General features: G+C 31.9%; 1 non-coding gene across 1 annotated transcript; it reads right to left on the bottom strand.

The window, feature by feature from the left end:
* Window positions 1-7,800: 7,800 nt before the first annotated feature.
* Window positions 7,801-7,908, bottom strand: LOC112773569 (small nucleolar RNA R71). The gene has a single exon (XR_003188114.1). It is a non-coding gene; the product is annotated as a small nucleolar RNA R71 (small nucleolar RNA).
* Between the last annotated feature and the right edge of the window lie 447 nt (window positions 7,909-8,355).

Raw genomic sequence — 8,355 nt, 5'->3', positions numbered from 1 at the left:
AATGAAGTGATTGAAAGTTTGAATAATGATTTAACAAAATTTGCACATAATTCAAGCAACTTAGACAAATTACTTGCTAATTAAAGACTTTTATTTGAAAAATCAGGTTTAGGGTATGTAACAAAAATGATGCAATTTTTGAAAAATCACTTGCAAAAATCACAGCATCATCTTCAAAAATGAAATCATCATGTGATAAATCTGGTCTTGAATATTCATCTAGTATTGATGCTGATTTTGAAATGCCATATTTTGATAAAAATGCATCTTATTCAAAATCTAAACCTACCTCAAATAACTCTGGTCTGGATTACATCTCTAACAATGAGGCTGTTTTTAGAAAATTTCTCTCTCACAAAAGAGCCTCACATTCTAAAAACCCATTTGTATCAAGAAATTCTGATTTAAGATTTTTTGTAAGAGGAGGTACTAATGTTAGAAATGGATTTTTTAAAAAAGAAATGCACCATTTTCAAATACAGAAAATTCAAATCTTTTAATCACTATCATCATCATACCTTTAATCATTTTCAGCAACATGATCACACAAATCTCTGTTTTAATTGCAATAAATCTGGTCACTTTTCTTCTTAATGCTTGATTGACAAAAGAAGAGTAGGAAATAAAGCATACAAGGTTGTTTGTGATTTTAATGTACTCGGGCAACCAAGAAGGATTAACTTCAAATATCCAAATTAGTTTGGATACCTAAGGTCACTTAAAATATTTGTGTAGTTTTGCTTAGCATCCAAGAAGAAGAAAGACATGTGATACTTGAATAGGGAATGCTCTAGGCATATGACCGAAAAGTTCACTTCTTCATCAAGATTGATATATATATATATATATATATATATATATATATATATATATATATATATATATATATATATATACACGATGGAAGCTTTATGACTTTCGGTGACAATGAAAAATTGTGGCCGTAGGTAAGGTTGGAATTTCTCAACTTTCATTGATATTGTATTTTAAGTTGATGGGTTGAAACACAATCTTCTAGATATTAGCCAATTGTGTGATTTATGTTATTTGTTTATTTTCAAGAAATTGGAATGTTTGGTGAAATTTTTTTTTTTGAAAATAGTGTTTGAAGCTAAAAGATGCAATAATATGTATGGACTAACCTTAAAGGAACTAAAAGAATAAAATGTAGCTTGTTTTACTTCCATGGCATCTGAAAAATGGTTATGGCACAAGAAATTGGGACATGCAAACATATTTAAATTTCTAAGCTTGTGAAAAAGAATGTGGTTGGAGGTCCTCCTAAAATAAATTTTGACAAAGACATCACTTGTGATGATTGTCAATTGGGTAAACAAGTTAAAAATTCTTTCAAACCCAAAGATGACATCTCAACCAAAAGAACAGTGAAAATGCTACATATTGATCTTTTTGGTCCTATAAGGACTCAAAGTCTTGGTGGTAAGAACTATAGCTTAGTGGTGTTTAATGACTATACTAAGTTTGGATGGATTCTTTTCTTAGCTCATAAGAATGATGTCTTTCTTGCGTTTTCAACTCTATGCAAAAAGATCCAAAATAATTTTTTTTGAAAATCATTTCCTTAAGAAGTGATCATGGAAATGAGTTTGGAAATCAACACTTTGATGAATTTGGTATTTCATATAATTTTTCATGTTCTAGAATACCTCAATAACATAGAGTTGTTGAAAGGAGAAACAGAGGCCTTCAAGAAATGACTAGGCTATATTTTGGTGAAAATAAAATTCCAAAATTCTTTTTGACTGAAGCTATATTTTGAACCAAATCATCATTAAAAAGGTTTTAAAGAAAATACTATATGAGCTATGAAAAGGAGTACCACCCAATCTTAAGTACTTTCATACTTTTGGATGCAAATATTGTGTGTTAAGAACTAAAGATAATCTTAGAAAATTTGATCTAAAATCTTATGAAGGTATCTTTATTGGATATTCAACCACTAGTAAAGCTTATAGAGTTTACATCAAGAAACATAGAATAATTGAGGAGTCCATACATATCATTTTCTTATGATTCTAACTCTATTTCAAGTATTGTTGAGAAAATTGATGCAGGAACTGAGATTGCACAAAATTCAAATAGAATTCAAGGAAAAGACAAATCTGAACCTACAATGGAAGATGTTGTTCACAATTCTGCAGACCAGAATTTAGGAGACAATTCTGTTTTGTCTCCTCCTGACATAGAGATTTCTGAAAATCTAAATGAAACTGATCATGTTCATACTCAACCTGAAATCACCTCACCAAAGTCAAGAGATCAGAATAGAAGTTCTTAAAGAACTATCCACATGAATTCATCATTGAAAATCCTTCTCATGGAGTTACCACAAGATTCTCAAGTAGAAAGAGAGCCAAACTCAATAACTTCGCTCTTATATCACAAGTGGAACTCCCAAAATGTAAAGGAAATAATTGAAGATCCCTCTTGAATAAAGATTTTGCTGAGATCGTGTGAATAGAAGCAGCCCTTCAGGAATTTGTTAATTTCTTAGACAATCCTTGAATGTGTGGTCAAACAAGAAGCAAGCTACTGTTGCTCTGTCAACAGCTAAAGCCAAATATATCTCTACTTCCTCTTGTTCTCAATTGACTTGATCTAAAACACATCTTGCACATTACAAATTGCAAGTCAATGGTATCCCTATGTTTTGTGACAACTTGAGTGTAATAATTTAAAAAAAATTCTGTTTTACACTCAAGAAGTAAGAGAACAATTGACATACAATTTGTGAAATCTGAGGATCAATTGGTTGATATTTTTACAAAATCTCTATGTGAAGATAGATTTTGTAAATTGAGAACTACTCTAGGGACTGTTGATTGCTGAGTTTTTGAAGTAAATATGCTTAAATATTTTTCTGGTTGTTTTTGTCTCGCAGGTTACAGGAAGACAAAATTGGGCAGATGATGACTCCCTCTAGGTTCCATGAAGTTCAGACTATGTGTTAATAATTTTAAATGAATTTAGATCTGAACTGAATCCTTGGTGGTCAAATGTGTTTCCTTAAAACCACCACCATACCCAAGAAAAAGTTGTTTTGTTTTATAAAGTGGGTCTCATTGCTGGTTTTGATTAGATACACCAAAAAGGGAATTATTTGCATTCATCATTTTTTAAGTCAAATATGTTTCAAATTCTTTTCAATTTTTATTTGACTTGTAATTTTAAAACTACATGTATTGGTTTTAAAATTCAAAATTCTTTGAATCTCGTTTTATTAAATTGGTTTGTGTTTTCTAAAGATTTTTTAACATTTAAAGTAGTTATTATGATAACTTCTCATCTTCTCCACTACTCCCATTTTTCTTTACATATAGAATGTTTTTAAATTGTATTTTTTTTGAGTATTTTGGTGTCGATCTGAGTAATGAAACCCAAGACAAAATTTTATATCTTAAGGGTAGTGATGCTGTAAAGAAATCTAAGAAAAATGGCACAAAGGCAATCAAGGACATGTTTTTGAAAGAAGAGGAAGATTCTCTTGCAACCGAGGATGAGGGATCTGATGCCTAGCCCAATTTGATGCAAATGTTTTCTTATAATTTTTTTATATATCTTTTAACTTCTGTTGATACTAACACTATTACCTGTTTTGCACTTGTGGTTTACATATTAAACTATTTTTTTTGTGCAGGTTTTCTATTCTTGATAACCGAAGGGGGAGTAAGCATTGTGTGAAAATAAATTGAAACAGTTATAGTGAAACTGTGGAACTTATGATGCTTGAGATTGGCTGCAAATTTTCTTGTTCTAAACCATTATTTCACACAGCTCTAATTATGCATATTGCTCTGATTGTGAATATTGCTTTGATTTTGTTTTGATAACTGAGCTTTTGATTAAGGCTGCTCTATGATGTTGCTGCTAAAAAACTATTTTTGAAACATTGGTTTAGCATTAGTTTTTGCCTATTTCTGGATTTTAATTGTTGAACTCTATTGGGCGACTGTAACTTAACATTTACACTTTTACCTGCTCTACATGTTTTTTGCATAAGTGTTGAACTGTTTTTCCATGCAAGTAACCCTCCTTAATGACAAAAGGGGGAGAAAGAAAAATGAATTGAAAGGCTACTGTTTATTTTTATTTTGATCTATGATGATGATTGATGAGTGGATAATTTATATGTTTTTTGGCATTATTTTTACATAGTTTTTAGTATGATTTAGTTAGTTTTTAATATATTTTTATTAATTTTAAATAAAAATCACATTTATAGACTTTACTATGAGTTTGTGTGTTTTTCTGCGATTTTAGGTAATTTCTGGCTGAAATTGAGGGACTTGAGCAAAAATCTGATTCAGAGGCTGAAGAAGGACTACAGATGCTGTTGGATTCTGACCTTCCTACACTCAAAGTGGATTTTCTGGAGCTACAGGATCCCAATTGGCGCGCTCTAAATTGCGTTGGAAAGTAGACATCCAGGGCTTTCAAGCAATATATAATAGTCCATACTTTACCCGAGTTTAGATGACGCAAACTAGCGTTTGGCGTTAAACTCCAGAAACAAGTTGCAAAGCAGAGTTGAACGCCAGAAACAAGATACAAACTGGCGTTCAACTCCAAGGAAATCTCTACACGTGAAAGCTTCAATGCTCAGCCCAAGCACACACCAAGTGGGCCCGGAAGTGAATTTCTGCATCATTTACTCATTTCTGTAAACCCTAGTAATTAGTTTAGTATAAATAGGACTTTTTACTATTGTATTCAGAGTCTTTTTCCCTATTTTCGAATCCATATGCCATTCGGCCATGCCTAGACTTTGTTCTTATGTATTTTCAATGGTAGAGTTTCTACACACCATAGATTAAGGTGTAGAGCTTTGCTGTTCTTCATGAATTAATGCAAAGTACTATTGTTTTTCTATTCAACTCAAGCCTATTTCTTCTCTAAGATATTCATTTGCACATAAGAACATGATGAATGTGATGATTATGTGACGCTCATCACCATTCTCACCTATGAACGCGTGCCTGACAAACACTTCCGTTCTACATGAAAACAAGCTTGAATGCATATCTCTTAGCCTCTTGATCTACGATTAGAGTCTTCGTGGTATAGGCTAGAATTATTGGCGGCCATTCTTGAGATCTGGAAAGTCTAAACCTTGTCTGTGGTATTCTGAGTAGGATCTGGGAAGGGATGGCTGTGACGAGCTTCAAACTCGCGAGTGCTAGGCGTAGTGACAGACGCAAAAGGATTACTGGATCCTATTCTAGCGTGATCGAGAACCGACAGATGATTAGTTGTGCGGTGACAGCGCATTTAGACCATTTTCACTGAGAGGACGGGATGTAGCCATTGACAATGGTGATGCCCAACATACAGCTTGCCATGGAAAGGAGTATGAATAATTGGATGAAGACAATAGGAAAGCAGAGGTTCAGAAGGAACACAAGCATCTCCATACGCTTATCTGAAATTCTCACCAATGAATTATATAAGTATCTCTATCCTATTTTATACTCTAATTATATTTTAATTATCAAATCTCCTTAACCATTTGAATCCACCTGACTGAGATTTACAAGGTGACCATAGCTTGCTTCAAGCCGACAATCTTCGTGGGATCGACCCTTACTCACGTAAGGTTTATTACTTGGACGACCCAGTGTACTTGCTGGTTAGTTGTGCAAAGTTGTGAAAAAGAACTAAGATTATGAACGTGCGTATTAAGTTTTTAGCGCCGTTAACAAGGAATGAACGATCACGATTTCGTGCACCAAGTTTTTGGCGTCGTTGCCGGAGATTGTTTGAGTTTGGACAACTGACAGTTCATCTTGTTGCTCAGATTAGGTAATTTTATTTTAATTTTAAGCTTTTTATTTCTTATTTTCGAAAAGTACAAAATTTTTTTTCTTCTTTTTCATTTTTCCCAAAATAATTTTCAAAAAATACCAAAAAAAAATTAATAAAATCATAAAACCAAAAATAATTTTGTGTTTCTTGTTTGAGTCTAGTGTCAATTGTTAAGTTTGGTGTCAATTGCATGTGTTTTAATTTCCCTTTAATTTTCAAAAATTCATCATGTGTTCTTCATGATCTTCAAATTGTTCTTGATGAATTTCTTTGTTTGATCTTTGCATTTTTATGTTTTGTGTCTTTTCTTGTTTTTCATATGCATTTTCAATTTGTTAGTGTCTAAAGTTTGAAAATTTCTAAGTTTGGTGTCTTGCATATTTTTCTTTTCTTAAAATTTTTTTCAAAAATATGTTCTTGATGTTCATCTTGACATTCAAAGTGTTCTTGGTGTTCATCTTGACATTCAAAGTGTTCTTGCATATTTTTCTTATTTTGATTCATAATTTTTATGTCTTGTGTCTTTTTTGTGTTTTTCTCTCTCCTCATTAAAAATTCAAAAATAAAAAAATATCTTTCCCTTATTCTCTCATAAATTTTCGAAAATTTGAGTTGACTTTTTCAAAACTTTTTAAAATTTAGTTGTTTCTTATGAGTCAAGTCAAATTTTCAATTTAAAAATCCTATCTTTTCAAATTTTTTTTTTAAAAAATCAAATCTTTTTCATTTTTCTTTCATAATTTCGAAATTTTTAAAATTTATTTTCAAAATCTTTTTCTTATCTCTATTTCATATTTTCAAAATTAATGCTAACAATTAATGTGATTGATTCAAAAATTTTTCAAGTTGTTATTTGCCTATTAAGAAAGGTTCAATCTTTAAATTCTAGAATCATATCTTTTAATTTCTTATTAATCAAGTAATCAACTTTAATTTCAAAAATCAAATCTTTTTAAATTTCTTTTCAAATTTTTTTCAAATTAAATTTTCAATTATATCTTTTTCAAAATCAATTTCAAAATCCTTTCTAACTTCTTATCTTTTCAAAAATTGATTTTCAAATCTTTTTCAATTAATTACTTGACTTTTTGTTTGATTTTAAAAGTTTTCTATTTCAATCATATCTTTTTCAAAACTCCTAACTACTTTTCTCTCTCCAATTTTTGAAAATCACTAACCTTTTTTTTAAATTCTTTTTAATTAACTAATTGTTTTAAATTTCAATTTTATTTTATTTCTTTTTATATTTTCGAATTCTAATTAATTAATTTAATAAAAACAAAAATATTTTCCTTTTATTTTAATTTGAAATTCGAATTCTTCATCTTCTCTCTTCTCCATTCTACTCTCCTATTCTTCTCCTCTTCTACTCACATAAAGGAATCTCTATACTGTGACATAGAGGATTCCTCTTCTTTCTGTTCTCTTCTTTTTCATATGAGCAGGAACAGGGATAAAGACATTCTTGTTGAAGCTGACCCTGAACCTGAAAAGACTCTTAAGAAGAAACTAAGAGAAGCTAAAGCACAAATCTCTGGAGAGAACCTGACAGAAATTTTCGAAAAAGAGGGAGACATGACCGAACCTAATAACAATGGTGGAGATGCAAGGAAGATGCTTGGTGACTTTATTGCACCCTCTTCTAACTTCTATGGAAGAAGCATCTCACTTCCTACAATTGGAGCAAACAATTTTGAGCTTAAGCCTCAATTGGTTTTTCTAATGCAGCAGAATTGCAAGTTTCATGAACTTCCAATGGAAGATCCTCATCAGTTTTTAGCTAAATTCTTACAAATCTGTGATACTGTCAAGACCAATGGAGTTGATCCCGAGGTCTACAGGCTTATGCTTTTCCCTTTTGCTGTAAGAGATAGAGCTAGAACATGGTTGGATTCACAACCTAAGGAAAGCCTGAACTCTTGGAAAAAGTTGGTCAGTGCTTTCCTGGCCAAATTCTTTCCACCTCAAAAGATGAGCAAGCTTAGAGTGGAAATTTAAACCTTCAGACAGAAAGAAGGAGAATCCCTCTATGAAGCTTGGGAAAGATATAAGCAACTGATCAAAAGGTGTCCTACTGACATGCTTCCAGAATGGAGCATCATAAGTATATTCTATGATGGTCTGTCTGAGTTGTCAAAAATGTCATTGGACCATTCTGCAAGAGGATCTCTTCATCTGAAAACCCCTGCAGAAGCTCAGGAACTCATTGAAATGGTTGCAAATAACCAGTTCATGTACACCTCTGATAGGAATCCTGTGAACAATGGGACGCCTCTGAAGAAGGGAGTTCTTGAAATTGATACTCTGAATGCCATATTGGCTCAGAACAAAATATTGACTCAGCAAGTCAATATAATTTCTCAGAGTCTGAATGGATTGCAAGCTGCATCCAACAGTACTAAAGAAGCATCTTCTGAAGAAGAAGCTTATGATCCTGAGAACCCTGCAATGGCAGAGGTGAATTACATGGGAGAACCCTATGGAAATACCTATAATCCTTCATGGAGAAATCATCTAAATTTCTCATGGAAG

This window comes from Arachis hypogaea, chromosome 18 (assembly GCF_003086295.3).
Source record: "Arachis hypogaea cultivar Tifrunner chromosome 18, arahy.Tifrunner.gnm2.J5K5, whole genome shotgun sequence".
NCBI lineage: Eukaryota > Viridiplantae > Streptophyta > Magnoliopsida > Fabales > Fabaceae > Arachis > Arachis hypogaea.
This window is presented reverse-complemented; position numbering and strand designations above follow the sequence as displayed.